Source organism: Mesocricetus auratus, unplaced genomic scaffold (genome assembly GCF_017639785.1).
Source record: "Mesocricetus auratus isolate SY011 unplaced genomic scaffold, BCM_Maur_2.0 Super-Scaffold_100676, whole genome shotgun sequence".
NCBI lineage: Eukaryota > Metazoa > Chordata > Mammalia > Rodentia > Cricetidae > Mesocricetus > Mesocricetus auratus.
Window position 1 is genome coordinate 125,713,625 of NW_024429266.1, and position 19,444 is coordinate 125,733,068.

Genomic DNA, 19,444 nt, shown 5'->3' on the forward strand with positions numbered 1-19,444 from the left:
TTCATTTTTATATATTTAAATATTATATATTTAATACAAACTATTGACATGAAAAGTCAAATGAATACGCAGCCAAATTTGAGTAATCAAACCTGTAGTCTCATATCTAGTTCACTGAAGATATCAGCAATTATTTTAAGAGATAAGCATGTTGCTCCTTATTTGCTCACTTCTTTATAAATTGCTTTTACTAGATTCCTGAGTTCTCATATACTATTTCAGGTGAAAAGACACTTTTAATAATATTGGCGTTTAAACTTGCTACTAATACTCACTTGATGATGGTTTTCGTTTTTTAGTCTATGCTTATTCCATAGGAAAAGAAGGAATGTCAGAATTAGAGGAATTGATCTATAGGAATAACAATGCTGAGAGCCCTCAGTTTACAGTTTTATCTTCTTCCAAATTATATACTTTTTGAATTTTTTTTCACGTTTTTAAAATGCATGTTTTTTCTGGGCGTTGGTGGCACATGCCTTTTATCCCAGCACTCGGGAGGCAGAGGCAGGTGGATCTCTGTGAGTTCGAGGCCAGCCTGGTCTACAAGAGCTAGTTCCAGGACAGCCTCCAAAACAATACAGAGAAACCTTGTCTTGAAAAAAAAAACCAAAAAAAATGCATGTTTTTAAATTTTCCTATAGACTTATGTAAATAGTTCCTTTCAAACTCTTGATACCATATGTCATGTTCAGCCAAGTAACATCTCTTCATACTGTAAGGCTGATTTTCCATTTAGGAGCACTTTCTCTTCTCTTTTGTTTCCAGCTTTCCTTCCTGGCATACCAGATATGTCAAATTTGTTGCTAACTCATTAAAAGTCCTCATGAGAGGCCTCACCCTCCCTGTGGAGTGGATGGGGGGGTGGGATGGGGAAATGGTGGGAGGAGTGGGAGTACAGGAGAGAAAGGGAACTGAGATCTGTATGTAAAATAAGATTGTTTTTAATTTAAATAAAAAAATACCAAACAATAAAAGAACAATAGCTACAACAAAGTCCAAACAGAAGTGTGGATAGAGTAAATCAGATGGAGGCTGCTTGTATTCTATCTTTTTGATTACTAACCAACCACTCACCGTCACAGTATCTTTAGGTACTAAAACACCCTCTCTTCCTCACTTTACCAGAGATGTCATGATAAATGAAGGCATCAGATCATCTCGTTCCATTAAGAGAACACTACTATAATTAATTTTAACATAAAGTATAGACTTTATGTGGATTTCCATGTGCAGGTGTGTCCATGTCCATGTGTATATGGGCACACTTGTGTATACATGGCGTAAGCTTGCATATATGGCAACCAGAGGTTGCCATTGGTTATCTTTGTTGGCTGTTCTCACCTTATATAGTGAGAAGTAATATCTCTCACTTGAAAACAGAATTTGTTTATTCAGTAAATTTAGCTAGCTAACTTGCCCCTGGGATCCACAGTCTCTGCATCCTAAGTTCCAGTATTATCTGCAGGCTTTGATGCCTGCTAGACTTCTATAGCAGTACTTTTACATTCAGGCTCCAGTCCTAATGCTTTTGAATCAAATGTTTTACTTATCTTCCCATCCAATAAGGGTTTTATGTAAATATATTACCATTTGCTGAACCCCATTTCCTTTAGATTGATTTCAGGGAATGCATATAAGACTTTTTCTGGGAAAGTAATATGATCTCTCTTGATACTGCAGATGTGTTTTAAGAACATCAGAACTCCTTAAAAAGGCAAGATATCATTTGATATCATGTGTCAGAGACAAGATAATCAAAGATTAAAAAATGAGGTTCATTGGCCTTAAGTGATGTGCTGTCTAATAGAGGAACTAAAAGTGGAAAATAGTAATTTTAAGAGGATTAATTGATTGTAAAACTAGGATAATGGATAAAGCAGAACAATAGTACTGGAGAGCATCTGTTCATTACAGGGTGTGCAGGGAACTATTGATTAACCCTATGTAAGTCATGATTGCCAAGAAGAGTTTAGAAGATAAGTGGGAGTATAGGAAGAAAAGAAAAGTATGATAAAGGAATTTTAGACATAGAGTATAAAAAATAGTTAAGAAGACATTCATTTAATAATCTTCATTGACTTCACTGGAGACCATGATGAAAAGAGACCTCATATTTGATAAAGTAGGGAACAGAGTTTGTGAGTATAAGGAATCAGTTAGAAGTAATTAGATCATCTTCTTGTTGTATTATTGAGACTGTTACAGTTATTGGGGTAGTGCAGTAGTTGACTGTAATACCCTACAACATTTTCTTGCATAGCATTTTCTGGAACTATGGAAGACAAACTGCAGGAGGAGTATTTCATCTCAAATTATCTTAATTGCATGTCTTAAGTGTGTAGTATTCACAGCCATAAGGGCTTAACTTCAATCTCTGAAAGTCAACAAGGGCAACAGCAAACATATGTATATATGTATATGTATATATGTATATATATATATTGTTTTGGGAATCATTTGGACAACATAATCAACCATCCTAAGATTTCTTATGTCTCATTCTGAGGGATTCATTAGTCTATGGTACTCGTAGTGAGCCCTATTTTATTCTTTCAATGTAGTTTTTGTTATACAGCTCTTAGTCTGTTGAGCCGTCATGCTTATTCTACTGTACATATTTAATGTCTATGAACTGCTGATTTATTGATCCATTGATTTTAGAATGGTTGATAAGGCTTAGTTGGAAAGTGGTTTCAAAATGTTGTGAATGAATGTCTGTTAATGTAGCCATTTACTGAAGTGTCTAAATATGTATATGACTAACAACATGAAAAGTATTGAGATCATTACTGTTACTGACAGTTTGATTATATCTAAAGTTTACTTTTTCTCTCTTTCTTTTGTTTTCCCCCTAAAGTGCTACCAATCACAAATCAAAGCTTTGTCCATATTAGCATATGAACCACAACTGAGTTACATTCCCATTCTTGTCAAATTGTACTATTGTACTATGTTTTTCTTCAAAATATCAGGGAGAGAGAGAGAGAGAGAGAGAGAAAGAGAGAGAGAGAAAGAGAGAGAGAGAGAGAGAGAGAGAGAGAGAGGGAGGGAGGGAGGGAGAGAGGGAGGGAGGGAGAGGGAGAGAGAGGAAGAGAGAGAATTCCATGAAATTATATATCAGGGCCTTAAATTTAATTAACCTCATTCATTCATTTAGTAAAATGCCTGCCCATGTAGGAAGATATCTGTTATGCAGAATGAAGAGGTTTTAATTGGAGAATGGGGCACTGAGCCCAACTAAAAGGTGACTGTAATTAATGTGAAAGTGAATATAATCCTGCAGAGAGAAATGTCTGAGATGCAGAGAGAGGCACTTAAGATACAGGAGATTGGGAAAAACATAGAGTAGGGTGACAGGAAGCTATGACTCAGGACCATACATACTCTTGAATGGCATTAAAGATTCTCACCTGCTATCTTCATTTCTAAACAGCACCTCTCTTTTGAGAGGCCCTTGCTGCTCTCACTCTCTTTAGTTGGTTTTTTTCCATTATTTGTGAAGATACTGCCTAATATACTTAAGAAACTTTGTCTTCCAAAAACCTTTGATCCTATATTAAGTCTTAACAACCCATTCAGCGCACCCATTATCAAAAAAACTCTCCCTTTGAATATATTTTCTTTAACATGGGTTTCTGTTTTGTTTCTGAAAACAATTATAAATGATGTTTTTATTTAAATGAAACCATATTTCTATTCTTGAATTGTATTGACTTATACCATTGAAAGTAATAGAATAATAGACATTGGAGAGATGGACACATTTAAATATGATACCTGGCCAATCAACTTAAGGAATCTTTCTGACTCCTACAAGCCATTGCTGGTATCATAGATGTGTTGCACACATGTTCTTTTATGTATGTGTTGGAGATCCAAACTTACATCTTCATGATTACACAGTACATACTTACTGAGCTATCTCTCTCCAGCCAGGTTTCAGGATTACTTTGGTCATGTTGTGATATTTGCGGTTCCAAACTAAGGTTAGAGTTATTATTTTTCTATTCTCACAAAAATATTACTAGTATTTTTTACAGGTGGGCATTGAATCTATAGATCACAGTGGATAATAGTGGCACTTTAACAATATTTCTTGCTAGATTTTTTATTTCTTGCCTGGTCCCACTGTCCTTTAGCCCCAAATGAACACGCAGGGACTTGTAATAATTATTAAATTGTTTGATGGCTATGGCTTCTTACTGGCTAGTTCTCTCCTAATTATTAACTCTTTTCTATTAATCTAGGTATTACACATGGTCTTATCTTACCAGAGAAGGGTCCAGACCTCTTACTCTTTCCTACACTACATGGCATCTCTTTATGGTCTCTCTCTGCCTACCTTTCCCAGAATTCTCTTTGTCTCCTATATCTGCCTATCCTTCTGCCTTTATTGGTCAAACAATGTCTTATTCATCAAGCAATAACAGAAACATATATACAGAAGGGCATCCCCCATCAAATATTAATTCTTTAATTGTTGAATATGGAATACCATTTTCTTTGTTTTCATCTTCTTAATTTTTTATTAGTGTTTCACAGCTTTAGTGTGCAGACATTTTACTTCCTTGGTTTAATATACCTAAGTATCTTATTACTATTAAAGATTGCAATGTTGTCTTGATTATTTTTCTGAAATTTTTTAGTATATACAACTATGCCAGATTAAAAAAACTCATCAGTTCCATATACTAAATATATTCTCATTCTGAAATGTTTATAAAAATTTTATTATTTAACTATCATAATAACTTTTTATGTTATAGAGGATGAAACTAGAACACACAAAGTTTGAAGAGGGCAATTTACGCCACACAGCTGTTGAAGTCTTACAGTCTTTCTAAATAAAGTTATAACAAGATGATTTCAACTATAAGAAAGATTATTATTGATTGAAAATAAGGAAGTTTATTGCAATTTATGAATAAATGTATGAATCATGTTTACGCATAGGAAAAAACAAAATACTTTCTAAATGCAGTATTTGAACATGTATTGTGTGTGTGATTTGTGTGTGTGTGTGTGTGTGTGTGTGTGTGTGTGCATGCATACATGTGCATGTGGATTTGTGTTTGACACAGGATGTCCTGTAGCACACACTGACCTCAAATTTACTATGTAGCCTGGTTTATAAATTCTGGTCCTACAACTTCTACATCTAGACAGCTAGAAATACACATGTGTCCAACCACTTTAGTCTAGCACTCAAACAACACTTTTAAATGATTGACTGCATAATATATTTATTTAATTGGGTTTAAATATGGATGTGAAATAAGATGACTTTAAGAATGCATTGGTAAAAGTCTTAGAAATGGAAAACATCTTCCATTTCTAATTTATTAAGCTAACACAGTTTGTGTAATATTACCTATTTAAAACAATGGTGTGGCACCGAGCATCTAAATGAAAAACAATCACTTAAAATATTCCACTCTGGAGGAAAACTTGCAAAACCATCATTAGCTGCACTCTGAACTGGTGTCAGGGAGTGTGTGTATATGTTTGTTTTCAGTTGATCTATAATGATATGATTTTAGGCATGAAAGAAATTTTTATTTTAGTACCTTGGGTCATAGGAAATAGTAAAAAACTTTATCATGCCGTGTTTCATTTGTGAAGCTGTAATTGTTTGGCTTTGTTAATATGGCGCTCCTTTTCTAAATGCAACATTACCTAAGATCTAAGTAGTTTACTTTTCAAAACATCACTGTCTACAACATTATAATCTAAATATAAAATCAAGTTTTCTTTATTTCAAATGCCTCCACAGACACATCTTTGAAATGTAAAGATTCAGCTTCCACTGACCTAGTTTTTTAGCGTATCACTGTCTGGCTCAGTGTAGCTTTTCCAAATCCTATTCCTGTGCTTACTGAGGCATAGACGGTGTGCTTGATTGTGTCAGCTCATAGCTGAATAAGTTTAATATGGGAATCCAAGCGTTCTGCTCACCATTTATCTCTCTCTCTCTCTCCCCTTGGGGCAGATGAGTACAATGTACATTTCTGTTTTAGCTGTTCCTTAAGTGTCATAGTCCCTTAAGCTACCTCTTGTTTTGTAATGTTTTAAGGGAAAGCTGCAAATTGTGGTTCTAAAGAAAATATTTTAAAATGAAAATGATACATTAAAATTCATATGAGATATATAATAGACAAACATAGACAAACAGATAGATTTGAATATGTATACAAGTAGTAAATGTATATATTTATATATGTTATGTTTTGAGTTATCCTTTAATAAGAGTAAATACTGGAAATATTATGCTCTGAATAAATACTCATTAATCAAGTTAGTAAGAATCTACTTAAAAATTAATCTCAACAAAATGTAGACAACCACTGCCTTATATCTAGTTCCATAGCACTAGGTTCCTATAATACTGCATTTACAACACCTTTAGTATATATAGCAGCTAGCCTTTATTCAAACAGTCTTATTTCCCGACTGCTTTGCCCTTACTCTTCTATATAAGCATGTACTAAAATCTAAAATGCAAATTATCTGCAAGGGTGGTACAAAGAAAGCTTTTTGACATGAGTTTTTGGAAATATTAATGGCTTTACTTTTCTAACAAGTGAATTTTCATATCTAAGATTATTCCTGAAAAGACCTTGTTGGCTTTATTCCCACTAATCATTTTATCCACATATATTAAAATGTTGTAATGACATGATTTGAATATCTTAATGAATGATTCATGTATGTAATGATCAGAGAAATCTTGATCTGCTTTTAACGTGTCATTATACAGCTGACTAGAGATTTAAACTTTCTTCAATAGCACAAAGTTGCATGAACACATTCATGTCACAAATTTTTCAGTTGATTGTACTTTGTAAATTTCCTTGACGGTCACTCAGAATATGTCTCTCAGAAGCTGGATTACCAATGGAAAGGTATTAAAAAGTTTTTCCTTGCAAGCGGAAGCCATACATCTACTACATTTTTAAGGAGATGACATACTTGGATGTATTTCAAAGAGTTAGTATAACTCCTTTTAGCCACTTTTTTTTCTGTGTCACCTCCAGAGCTATTTCCTTACTTTCTTCTCAGTCACCATACAGAGTTCCCGATTTGGAAGTAGCTTCTGTTATCTTTCAGTACTGGAGTTTGCTTCTGATACTAACTCTGGAAGGAAACAGTTGCAGCAGTATTTAAGGCTATGCCCTTCGTTTTCAAAACTCCTCTGACTGTGTAGGCTCTACCAGTTTCTCTTTTGAGTTAGACATCCTACAGAGGAGGACAGAGGTTGTGTGAAAGAGGGGAAATGGCAAGCATTCTAGAGTATATGCAGCTGTTAATGATCAATATTGCTATCAGAGTATATTGCCTGAGGTGTGATCATGGTGCCTAGTTAATGGGTCAGTTCCACGTTAGTCTATGCAAACCATGGAACTAGTTTCATAGGTAGTAAGAAATCTAGAGGTAACTTAGGCTCTGCCATTTATCTTATAAAATGCTTTAGTGTACTGTAAACCAAGAACAGTTAATAGTAAAATTTCTCTTTCTTGACATTGAGATATGTTAAATGGATTAGTCAGTTGATAAATATGTAGTGTACATGAGTAATACATCATATTTTGTCTAATTTTAATGAACATATAGATACTATAAAATAGAATAAATTATATTAATTATTTTACATGTCGAAAACCTAAGCATTGACCTGTCCTAAGGTCACAGAAAATTTAAAGCAGATTTTGACAATAGTTACAGCTAATGAATGTACTGCCTTTTCAAGGAGTGCTTGAAGGTCTTTTATGATTTTAATTGTTGAAATGGGGGTTACCATGCTAAGTGACAGGTAACACAAATTAATTAACTCAGAATGGGAGATTGCTGTGCCTGCAATTGGACAGGATCCTGTTACAGAGGAGAGGAGATTTACTATGTCCTTGAAGACACTAGAGAAGCAAAAGGAAGGAATATCTGACCACGGTGAGACAGCATACTCAGACATACATAAAATAGGAAGCTTAGTAAGTTCAACTTGGAATAGTTCATAGATGCAATCTGAAGCATTGTAAATTCTAGCACAATGTTTCCACTAGATTTTGATTAATATTATTGTTATACCGGACATATTTTACTTTGAGTTTTGTTTTTCCCGGAGACTAAGAGTTTTTGCTTAAAATTACATCCATTCCTTTGATTTCATAAAGCATATGAATTTATTAATGTTGATTAAGGTATGTTGTCAGTTTCTCTCCACTAAACAAATGGAGTGGGAGGTAAACAGAGAGGAGTCTTTTAAGAATTCTTTGATAGAAATGTTTATGACAGGCTTAAATAGTCACTCATAAAATTCTCATTTTCCTAAGTTTGTAAGGCCTCTGATTCCTGCTTGGGCTGTACACTAGGGCTGACCCTGTTGTGGCAACACAGGTGAGCAAGCCCTGAGGGCCTTACAGCAACAGCTTTGTCCCTGCCCCTCCCCTTGTCTGCCATGCAGACACATGGGTAACAAAACAGGCACTTAGAAGCAAATTTGTATTTGCCAGCTTTCCTGTTTTTTTTTTGTTTGTTTGTTTGTTTGTTTGTTACCTGATTGGTTGGCTGGCTGGTTGGTTTGGTTTTGTATGCATGTATGTGTGGCTGGTGTTTGCGTGTGATCATGTGCATGTAAGTTTGCTTGCATGTAGGCACAGGTGGGAGAAGATGTGCAGGAACATGTATGTATTTGTCTTGGGAACCTGGAGGTTAACTGCTTGAAGCATCTTCAAATGGTCTACACTTTATTTAAGTCAGGGATACTCACTGAACCCAAAACTATCCAGGTTCAGTGAGTCTACCTAGCCAGTGTGGCCCAGAATTCCCTGGTATTGTTTATTGTGTCCTGAAATTCCAGACAGCATCCATACCCTTTGGTTTTTACATGAGTTCTATGAGGGGATTAGGGTACAGCTCAGTGGTGAAGCACTTACCTAGCATGCCTGGGCCCTGGATTCACTCTTCAGTAGTGCGTGTGTTTTCTGCATCTGAACCCTAGTTCTCAAGCTCAACAAATATAATCTAACCCTCAGAATTTCTCTTTGTAATCAAACCTTTATAGTATTTCATTTTCTAACTATGCTCAAAATTCCTTCTTTAATGATGACCCCTTCTAACCCCATAAACTGTAGAAAATTGTCAGTTCTCTGCATTGCAAAATTTCCCCAAATTTTAAGAGTCTCCCTTAATTATTTCTGTTTGTATTTAATTGCCTGAGTTCTTAATGTTTTATATTCTGACAGGAGTAGCAAGCATAACTTCATGCTATAGAGTAATCAATTAAATCTTAAAACTCTTGAGTAGGCAGGAAAACGACTGGATATGTTAACAATCACACATAGAATAAACAGAATTAATACATTTACTATTATAAAGCATAAAAAATGTGAGCATTAATTAACTCAAATTTGTGAGGGAACTTTTTCCATCTTTCATTCATGTCCCTTCAGAATCTTTAAAACATTCTGTTATGTAAATAACATTTCTGGGGGGAAAGACAATGAAGAACTATTATCAGAAGATGGGTACAAATATTTTATCTTGTAATTACTCCATTATGTTTTAACATTTAGCATGGTCATGCAAAATGCATGTATGTCATAAAATTTCTAAATCGTTCTCCTATGTTTGTTGCTTCTCTATGACCCAGAAAGAGATTGCAGAATTAGTTAAATGGCAGCATGAATAGCTGACCCAGTTGAATTATTCTAAGTCTTCTGGAAAACACAGCAACTTTGTGTTTAAAATGCACATTCCTTAACACATGAGACAATTTGAGCAAAGTTAAAGCTTTCATTTCCAGTTTGTTTATATAGTCTCATGGCCAGCTATATCATAAGATAAATTGTTGCCCATTTCTGTTTTATACAGGACCTGTTGCCTGGTAAAGGTAGCTGGAAATAGCATAAGGATCCCAAAGGAGTGCTTGCTTTGTGTCACATATGCCCTATAGAAAGGCGAGCATGAATCCTGTCAAGCATTACACAATTTGGTGAAGATTTCCATGTTAAAATAAAAGAATTTGAAAGGGAGGGACAATTTGGTAACTAACTTTCTTCTCCAATAAGTATGCCTTAATTTCATGTAGTACTTTGCAATATTATCTTTTTGTTATTAATGCTATCTCTGTGTGTTATCACATTTATTTTAGATATTTAATTATAGTTTTTAATAGTAAAGTATATATAATAAAAGTTAAAGCTAGTCACAGTAGTTCCTGCTTGCACCCATAGCAACCGAGAGACTGATGCAGGAGGATTGCTACAGGATTGAGATAGGATTGAGCCAGTTTATTCTACTGGATTGTCTCTGTCAGCCTTCATTATATATTGAGTTCCAGAGAGCCTGACTACACAATGAAATCTGGTCTCCAAAATCGAAATAATTAAACAAATAAAAAAGAAAATAACTGACCACAGGGATTGAATTACTCCGGGGACTGTTTTAGAGAGACTCCCCTATATATGTATTTATGCATGCTTCCTGCTTAACTGTCTTGGCTAATCCAAAATCTGAGTTTTTCATTGGTGGAGGAATTTTGGGTTTAAACAAAGTGGCAATTGGATGTTTTGAACCAGCTCTCTTCTTTTCTAGAGACATATTTATGCTTTACTAAATTACTTTAAGTTTTATTTTATGTTTGAAAAGTCCCTGAGATTTATTTTATTGATTTTTTTGAGACAGGGTTTCTCTGTATTGTTTTGGAGGCTGTCCTGGAACTTGCTTTGTAGACCACGCTGGCCTCGAACTCACAGAGATCCACCTGCCTCTGCCTCCCAAGTGCTGGGATTAAAGGCGTGCACCACCACTGCTGGCAAGACTTTTTGCTACGTAAATGTTATTGGTTGATCAAAGCCAGAGTAAATCCTGGCACAATAGCACCAGCCACAAAATGGAGGGAAAAAACAGAATTATAAATGAGGTTACCCAGACACCACGAGACTCCTGGAGACTGTGGCATGAATCAGCCAAATGGGAGAAATGACTCTTTTGCCAAACTGTAGTGAGAACAGCAAATTCACTCCAGTTATGTTTGGAGGAGTTCATCCGTGTTCCTACAGAGATAAAGGATAGGCTAGTAAAAGTTTCCTTGCTGTGACAATTACTCTAGAGAAATTATATAAGGAGCTAAGATTAATTTGGTGTTCCAGGGATAGATAATTCAGTGTGGAGTTTCTGCCAGCCTTGTCCTGGGATGAAAGTGATTGAGAATAACATGACTGAAGTAGAGTGTCCATATGGCCTCATGGATGGGGTTGGAGAATGGTGAATTAATTCAACATTTAGGCCAGAATAGAAAGATAGTATATACTCTTAAAACTCAGGAGAGCTAGGAACCATCTACAGAACCCTGCAATGTGCTGCAAGGGTCTCCATTTTGAAACGTACCTCGTTCAGTGAAGAAGTTTCTTGTTTGTGCTTCCTGGCATATACTTCGTGGCAAGATTAGCCTGTGTTTAGTTCGATGAGGTTAGTGTGATCCACTGTGCAAGCAGGGTCCAGTAATGTGTTCTTTGGCATGCAAATAAAAGCTAAGAAAATAAGGCAGTCCTGCTTCACCACAGTTCAATACAGGTCAAACACTTGAGTCATGGAGTAGTAATGTTAGGGGCCGTGGTAGCTCTGTGGTATCAAATTATAATATTCCTGACCCAGAAGTTTTGGATATCTAAAAGTTCCCCAAAGGAGACCCACTAAATTTTCCATTTACTTATGAATGACTTTATTTTTCCAATGATTGAGACAAAATTTGAATGGCAAACTGCCTGCTTCAGATGACCAGGAAGCAGTAAGTGATAAGGAATGCTTATGCCCAACACTATGCCCAACTTTTCTCCTTGGGGAAGATCTTCCTCCTTAGTGAATGGGCTCTGGTGAAGCATCGAAGACAAAAGTCTTTCTGAAGTCTTCTAGAGGTCTCTCAAACACAGGTTAAAAGCTAGCAATAAAAAGCAACACCACTGTGGAGCGCTAAATTGCAGATTGCTTTGTGGTAATTTTTTGATGCAAACATCAGTGCTCCACAGTTCCATAAATATTTTTAAGGATTTTGAAACTCAGAATTTTTTTCATGTAAGAATAAAAAATTACTGAATCATAGCTTAGTTTTCTAAACAAACATTGATTTCCTAAGTGCACCTGAGACAAATGTCAGTCACAAAGTGGAATTAATCATACACATAATCTACCAAAAATCTAGTGGCCTAAACAGTTTTGTTGCTGTTGTTTTTATTTACAATGTAATAGAACATGTTAAGTATCTAAGAAGAAAAAAATCACAAACTTTTACAGAATATTTGACTGACAGTATTGTAATGGCCAATATTTTTATTATACTTATATTATTGGTTAGTTTTTAATGTATGCCAGTTTTATTAAAGGTTTTGTGTGTTTTTTGTCTCACTACTTATGAATACATTGTTTTGAGATAAAACATTGTGATTTTCTCTGACAAATTAATGATAACAAGATGCAGAATCTTAACTGTGTATCAAAGTCACAGCTGTAGGACCTGATACATCTACGCTTAAAACTCTTCAAAACAAGTGAAGGCAAAGTAGAAGGATGCCTGCTACAGAATGCACAGGAGTTCATTCCCTACCTACTACAACCTCAGTTGCTAGAAAAAGTATATAAATAAGCATCATTCTGATATCCAGAGTTCCAAATATTAATCCATTTTATTAACCAAGGTTTATGAGACAAATAAAGCAGGGATTCTGCATTGTAAGGGATGACATTGTTTAGAACCCTCAAAAGAAGATTACTTGAAGTGTTAAAGCATATATCTTGATTATAAACAATAAGGCTTTGGAAGGTAGAGAGTAAAAATCCATTTTTAGACTGTCAAAATTAGAAAATAGCAACTCTGTTAACTAAAGCAGTGTTGGAGAGAAGATTAGAAAAGAGATCCAAATACTATAATAGGGAGATTCAGTCAAGCTGAAATGTCTAGATCAAGTTTAGGAGCTTTGAGAGTCTTGAAAGTTTATAAAGAGTACCATATAATGAGCATAGTATTGATTTTCCTATTGAACATTGGAAGCAGTTATCTTTTATAGAAATTGCTCATCTGCTAATTAGTCCTTGTATTCTTAGTTCTACCTGTGACTTAGTTTTATTTCATAAATTCAAATTAGTGAAAATACTTGCTTTTTCACATTTCATGGGGTTGGACATGTAGAGATTCAATCATATTTCAGGTCAACCACTTATGAATCATCTCTTGACACAATAGTCTCTAGTTTGACATGGTAAACTAGCAAATATATAGATATATATTACACATATTGTATGGTACATTGTGTTCCTAGTTAAAATATGACTTTTAGATATTTGAATTGGTGAGGATGGAAGTTAAATAGAAGTATCTAGAACTATGCACAAATGAACAATGAGAAAAACAAATCCTATGTGTCTTCATTGGGGGTTAACTGCATTTCTGTTGTGGTAGCCTATATTTGGGAAGATCTTCCTCATTAGAGAATAGACTCTGGTGAAACCCCAAAGAAAGACTCACTTTGAAATCTTCTAGAAGTTTCTCAAACACAGGTTAAAACCTAGCATTATAAAGGCAATAATACTACTGCAGGATGCTAACCTCCAGACTAGCCTGTGGGCTTTCTTAGTCTGAATAAGAAGTGGGCATTATCTTTAATTCAAAGTATCTTCAAATTGGTAGATGTCAGGAAGATTTATTTTACATTGGTTCATTGTATCTATCTACCCTAGAGACTATGATACCATCCTGAAGAAATGTAGAATAAGAATTATAGGGACTTATCACAAGCATATAGAAAAAGTGCTGATTCTGAATTTTCACCACAAAAGAATTTCATGGCACAGCTCCTTCTCAGGCTGGGATTGATGGTGTATTTCATAGGATACACCTGCACCAACATTCCAAAAGAAAGCTGGAGCCCCTGGTGGCCTCTTTATGTTTCTTAAATTCTCAAAATTTTTAGGATAAGTTGGAAAAGAAACATACTCAAAATGTCAGGACTGGTGCCTGCTTTTCATCATCAAACAACACATCAAGAAATAACACACCTAGGTGAGTGAAATCGAAAATCCAGCTTTCTATCCAGCAGTAAAAATGGCAAGAGACTGTGTGGTAAAAGGTATTTGGCTTGTACTGTTCTTAGACCCATTTCTTCCTGTTGTCTTTCTTCCTCCCTAGGAAATGAAGAATGCTTATACAGACCCCCAGCCCTGAAATTGTATATAATTGCATCCCAAGGATGCAACATCCTCCCCATACGGTTGGCCAAAAATGTTTTGTTGAATCATAACAGTGATAATAGTCAGTAACAGCTGAAAACAATCAGCGTCTGACTGAAACCCCAGAAACATTTACTTGCAAATTAAAATATAACAATTACAGAGGGAAAATGCCATGAATTCAAAAGAGAATGAAGATGGTATGTGGGAGGGCTTGGAGGCAGGAAACGGAAGGGAGAAATGATGTAATTGTGTATCAAAAGTAAAAGGTTTTTTTAAAGATACATTTTGAATAAAATGTCATCTATTCAACTACATATACATGACTTTAAATGGGTTAGATAATTAACTTAAATTTCCATTTATGCTGCTTCAGCTGCTCTGGTCCTGTGTTTTCTTCTCCAGGTTGAACTTCATTTTCTACTTTAACTACATACGCCACAAGCTGTCTTGCCTTCTTTTCCCAGCACCCTCAGATTACTTTTGTTTCTTAGCTCATAAATTTGGTCCACAGAACCTAAGGATTGATCCCCGGTGACAACATCAGCATTTCTCCATCATCCCTTTTCCTTTGTTGCTTAAATTAGCGATGTGATAACATATATCCTGGAATTTTCATTAGTTTATTTGTTTTTATTTTCTCTTTTGTGCAACTTTATTTGAAATTTGCAAAGTATTATTTTACTCCATATTTACATGTCCTCACTTCCCTCAATTACCCTTTATATTGCTGAAAGGTTATTCCACCTGCTCCAGTCTCGGGATCTGCCACTCTGAAACTCTGGATGAGGTCCTGTGCATCCTTTATTCGTGTTCTTTTGGGCTCTTGCTGATATTTTTTAAAGGTGAACATCAACTATTCTACTTTCCTTTTATGCACTTCCCACTAAGCAGAAGATAAAGCATTTACTTTCTTTATTTTCTTTTTTAAAATTAAAAAAACGTAATCCGGGGGCAGGGGTGGGGTGGGGGCGCTGGCGGAGGGACAAGGGAAAGTAGCTGGGATTGACATTTGAAGCATGCATGTTTCTAATTTAAATAAAAACATAAAAAATGAAAAAAAGTAATCCAATCCATATTTTGAGACAAAATTTCACTATAACTCAGGCTATCCTGGAAGCCATAATATACTCTGAGTATATTTGATTGGATTCTCTCTAGGTCTTAAGTTCTTATGGGGTTTCAAAAGATTTAACCCGTTTTATACCCTAGTACTTAGCTTTTTCCAGTCTGAAATAAACAAATGTAGCATCATTAAACAGAAAGTTAATCCATCTTTACCATAAAATCAATTTGTTTAAAACCAGCACTCTTACTGTTTGAAAGCTATGTACAGGTTACATATAAGATATACCCTGGCTTGGAAGTTGCCCCTGCTCTGGGGTCACAAGATGGCTTCGTCCAGCAGGGTCTTTCATGTAATGAAGCCACATGCTCCATTTATAAGGTTCCCTGACAGGAGAGACAATCCTAAACTCAGTGCCTCAGAAGCTTTGAGATCTGCTGGACTACCCTCTCACACATCTATAATTTCACAGCATTCTAAAAGAAGTATATCCCCAGATTTGCTGGTGCATCCAGATCCATAAAACACTGAAAAAATACTAAAAACATTACCTCAGAAATACAGAAGGAAACCTATATCTCAAGAAGAAATGGAGTTTATCAGGTGTGAAGGTCCAGAATGATCATTGTGACTGCTGTTTGTTGTCAGACAAAAGGATTATCTTTATAATAAAGGACTTTCAAAATGTCAAGTGAAAATTGTATATTAAACAACTTTATTCTGCAGAAGAATGAAGTACAGAAACTCTTTTTAAAAAGATATACCCTGATTTGAAGAAACAGAAAAATAATTTACAGTAATGAATTAGACACCTGCTATTCTGCTGGTTAAGTAAAACCATTATAATTTTTATTCTTTGGTAATTTTCATCCCAATGTTATATAATAAGAAGGCTATATCTACCACAAGAAGAAAACATGTTACACAGATATACCTTTACATATTTAGCTACAGTTTTTCCTGTAGGTAAAGCTCTCCTTAATTTGGAATTGATTGTTGCTAGCTTTTGGGAGTAGGGCATATAAAATATTTCCGTTTCCTTCATGATAGCAGAGTTTGCCTCATTTTTTTCTAAGGCAAGTAACAATGAGAAAAGTTAATAACAAATAGATGTATGAATTTAGTGCATGTGTAGAGTCCAGCATTTATTGATAGCTAACTGGATAAATATATTACTAGAACAGAATTAACTGACATGAAAATATGATACTGTACTTGATAGTTATTAAGCAAACAAACAAACAGGTTTCTGGTGTTTTGCAGTATACTGGGCAAATTATTCTTAGAGCCAGATCATAGGGTTTTCTTAAGGTTACTAAGTTGCCAAAGGCCAGAGGTAGGTATTTTTTAGGCCATATGATTTCTCACTCTTGTGAACACAAGATCCAAGCAGTTTTTTTTAGATAGGAATGAAAAAATGTATGTTTTAGTACTACATTCCCTTTACGCTTTTGAGGTACAACAGTGACCTTGCTAATTTTAACAGAAAGTACCTATTCATCTAATAATTATTTCAAGAAAAAATTAAATATGAAGAAAATTACTAGTAACAACCAACCCTAAATTTTCTGTATTAATATGAAATTACCAAAACTGAACAGTATATTTTAAATTGAAATGTATGTATGAATGTGAATATATATGGGATGAGGCAGAGATATAATGTTAAGATTAAACAAAAGACACAAATAGCAAATATCAACTTGTTTTCACATATGCCAAAAGGGTAAAAAATATTTAAATGTCAGCCTTGTGGTGGCAGGCAGAAAGAGTACTCAATGTGGAGTCTATTCATGTTAGAATGAGTTCCTAGCTAAGGAAAACCAGAATTAATCCCAGGAAAGACCATATAGATAAAAACTCTGCTTCTCCTATTTTTGAAAGCTGCAAATGTATTTGAGATACATTACCAGTTCCCTGTGTCCTTACAAAGAACACAGTGTGCTTATATGAACTCTAAACACCTGGTTACAAGCCATGGAGAAGATAATTCTACTTATAATATACAGTTAGTTTCTATTATCAAAAATGTAACCTGTATGATATATTCCCAGATATGTAATGAAGAAAAGTAGAAGAAGAAAGAGATAGCTCATATCCACATAGATGGGATGGAATAATATTACAGAGATGAGAAGATTGAAGGCAGCAGGTGATTAATTTTACTCAACTATGGTTAGCAGATAGAGTTAATTAGGGTTGACATGATCAAGCTGTTCAGGTGTGAGTGAAGAATGTTGGAAATTTTGAAGAAATAAAGTGAATATAATATGAGACGGGTTTAATGAGATGCAGGTCCCAGAGACCTTTGGAATTTGAACGAGGTGAGCCTGGTTTTTGGACTAGTTATTGCTCCCACTTCTAAGACTTATTAGTATGGTAGTTCCCAAGTACATATACTTGGTCAAATTCTGTATTAAAATGCAAAGTAGCTGTATGTAATGGTTCTTAGGTACTCCCCAGGACTTTCTTTCAGGTGTGTAAGCTGTGGTCAGAAACATTAGGTTACATTTTTATTTTTCTGAGAAGGTGGGAACAAACTTTATTTCTCCACTTTATGGCTTATGGAATGACTCCCACATAATTGTGTGATTCTATTTATTTATTTTTATTAATTCTTTGAGAATTTCATACATATTTCAATCATATTCACCTACCCTTACCAACTCTTCCAGTATCTACCTGCTTTCTCTACCACACCCACTTTGTGTTCTTTTTTCCCCCCACTGAGGTGAATCTGTCCTGCTCAAACATTGTGGGTTGTGTGGACTTCTACTAGAGCATTGATTTAAGGAGAACTACACTCCTAAGAGGAACTGACCACTGGTCTCCCAGCAGCAAAATTTGCCAATAGCTCCCCAGCTAGGTAGGTATAGATGGATTGAGAAGTCAACATTATAGCTAAAGAATTAAAAAGAGATTTTTAACTTAAAATATATGTAAAAAATACCTCCTCAAAACTGAGAAAAATCAGTATCAATAAAAATCATTGTGAAGTGAATATGTGATTTTTAGATTGCTGAAGCTTACTGTATTAATGTTGAATGTATGAGAAATAATTTTTTAACATTCACTCAAATTTTCTCTTCATTTTCTGGAAAACTGGTGTTGATTTTAACTTCAGAATTACTCTGGTTACATCTGGAGGTACTGACATCTACACATTAGCCACAAATTTTGGTGTCCACTGCCCATCTTTAAAGTTATAATATTTTTGTGGAAGGACATTAGTCTACCAGAATCTGAAAAGCACAAAGCACAGCCAAGTTGATTAGACATTGGGCAAATTAATAACCAGCAGAAAGAGGTTTCTGGAGACTTTGCCTTGCGCTAGTGGACTTCATGCATCTAACTTCAAGAAGAAGTAAGAAAATCATCCCTGAAACTATAAAGGAAATTCAAGTACTAAATAAAAGAAATTTGACTTTTGGTCATACATGTTTCTGCCCTCTTTTGGATTCACAGTGAGTTTATTTGTGAAATCAAAAATAATTTGGGCTACAGTTTCTTCTCTGAGGGAGCATCTGATTGTAGTGATAGTAAACACAGACAGGTTTTTGTTTTCAAAATAAACTAGAAGACAGCTAATAATTAGGAATCTGCAGATTAATCCAGACCCACTGTGGCTAGCCCTGGCTATTATGCATATGTGGCAATTCTGCCTGAATACTCCAAATATCCTTGCTTTTTCATCTACCTATCCAAATCATAACTGCTTTACTGTCAGCTCTTAAGATATTTCTCCTTATTGGCTCATTGGGAAGAAAACAATGAACATTAAATTTCTCTCTTTGGTCTTCTATCTAAGAAAGTCACAGTTCTTTCATATGCCTTTGTTCATGGCCTAATTTTAATCGTTTTAAAAATGAAAGCAATAGATAGAGGGAAATGGCTGTTTTTGTTTATTTGCTATTTCTTCTGAAAAAAATTTCTGAGTCTTTGTTGCACGCCCAATGCATCAAAATAATTTCCAGGCTTAAAAAAAAAAACAGGCTTTTTGAGTTTTTTCCTTGGGAATGCCACTTAGTAGGTGCCAAACCACATTTAGCAGGTGGAAGCTAATTTTCATTTTAACGAAGCTAATCTTTTCAGAGGAGGATAACATAAGGTTTCACCATCTGTGTGTATACTGTTTAGTTTACACAGGTTGAAGAAGCTAAA

The 19,444-nt window shown here is 35.0% G+C and overlaps 1 protein-coding gene and 1 pseudogene across 2 annotated transcripts in view; both read left to right on the forward strand.

Annotated features, from left to right (window-relative positions):
- Grid2 (glutamate ionotropic receptor delta type subunit 2) overlaps positions 1-19,444 on the forward strand; it is a 1,423,232-nt gene that overhangs the window by 145,904 nt on the left and 1,257,884 nt on the right. The gene's annotated exons all lie outside the window — the stretch shown is intronic.
- Positions 15,546-16,047, forward strand: LOC106021606 (annotated as a pseudogene).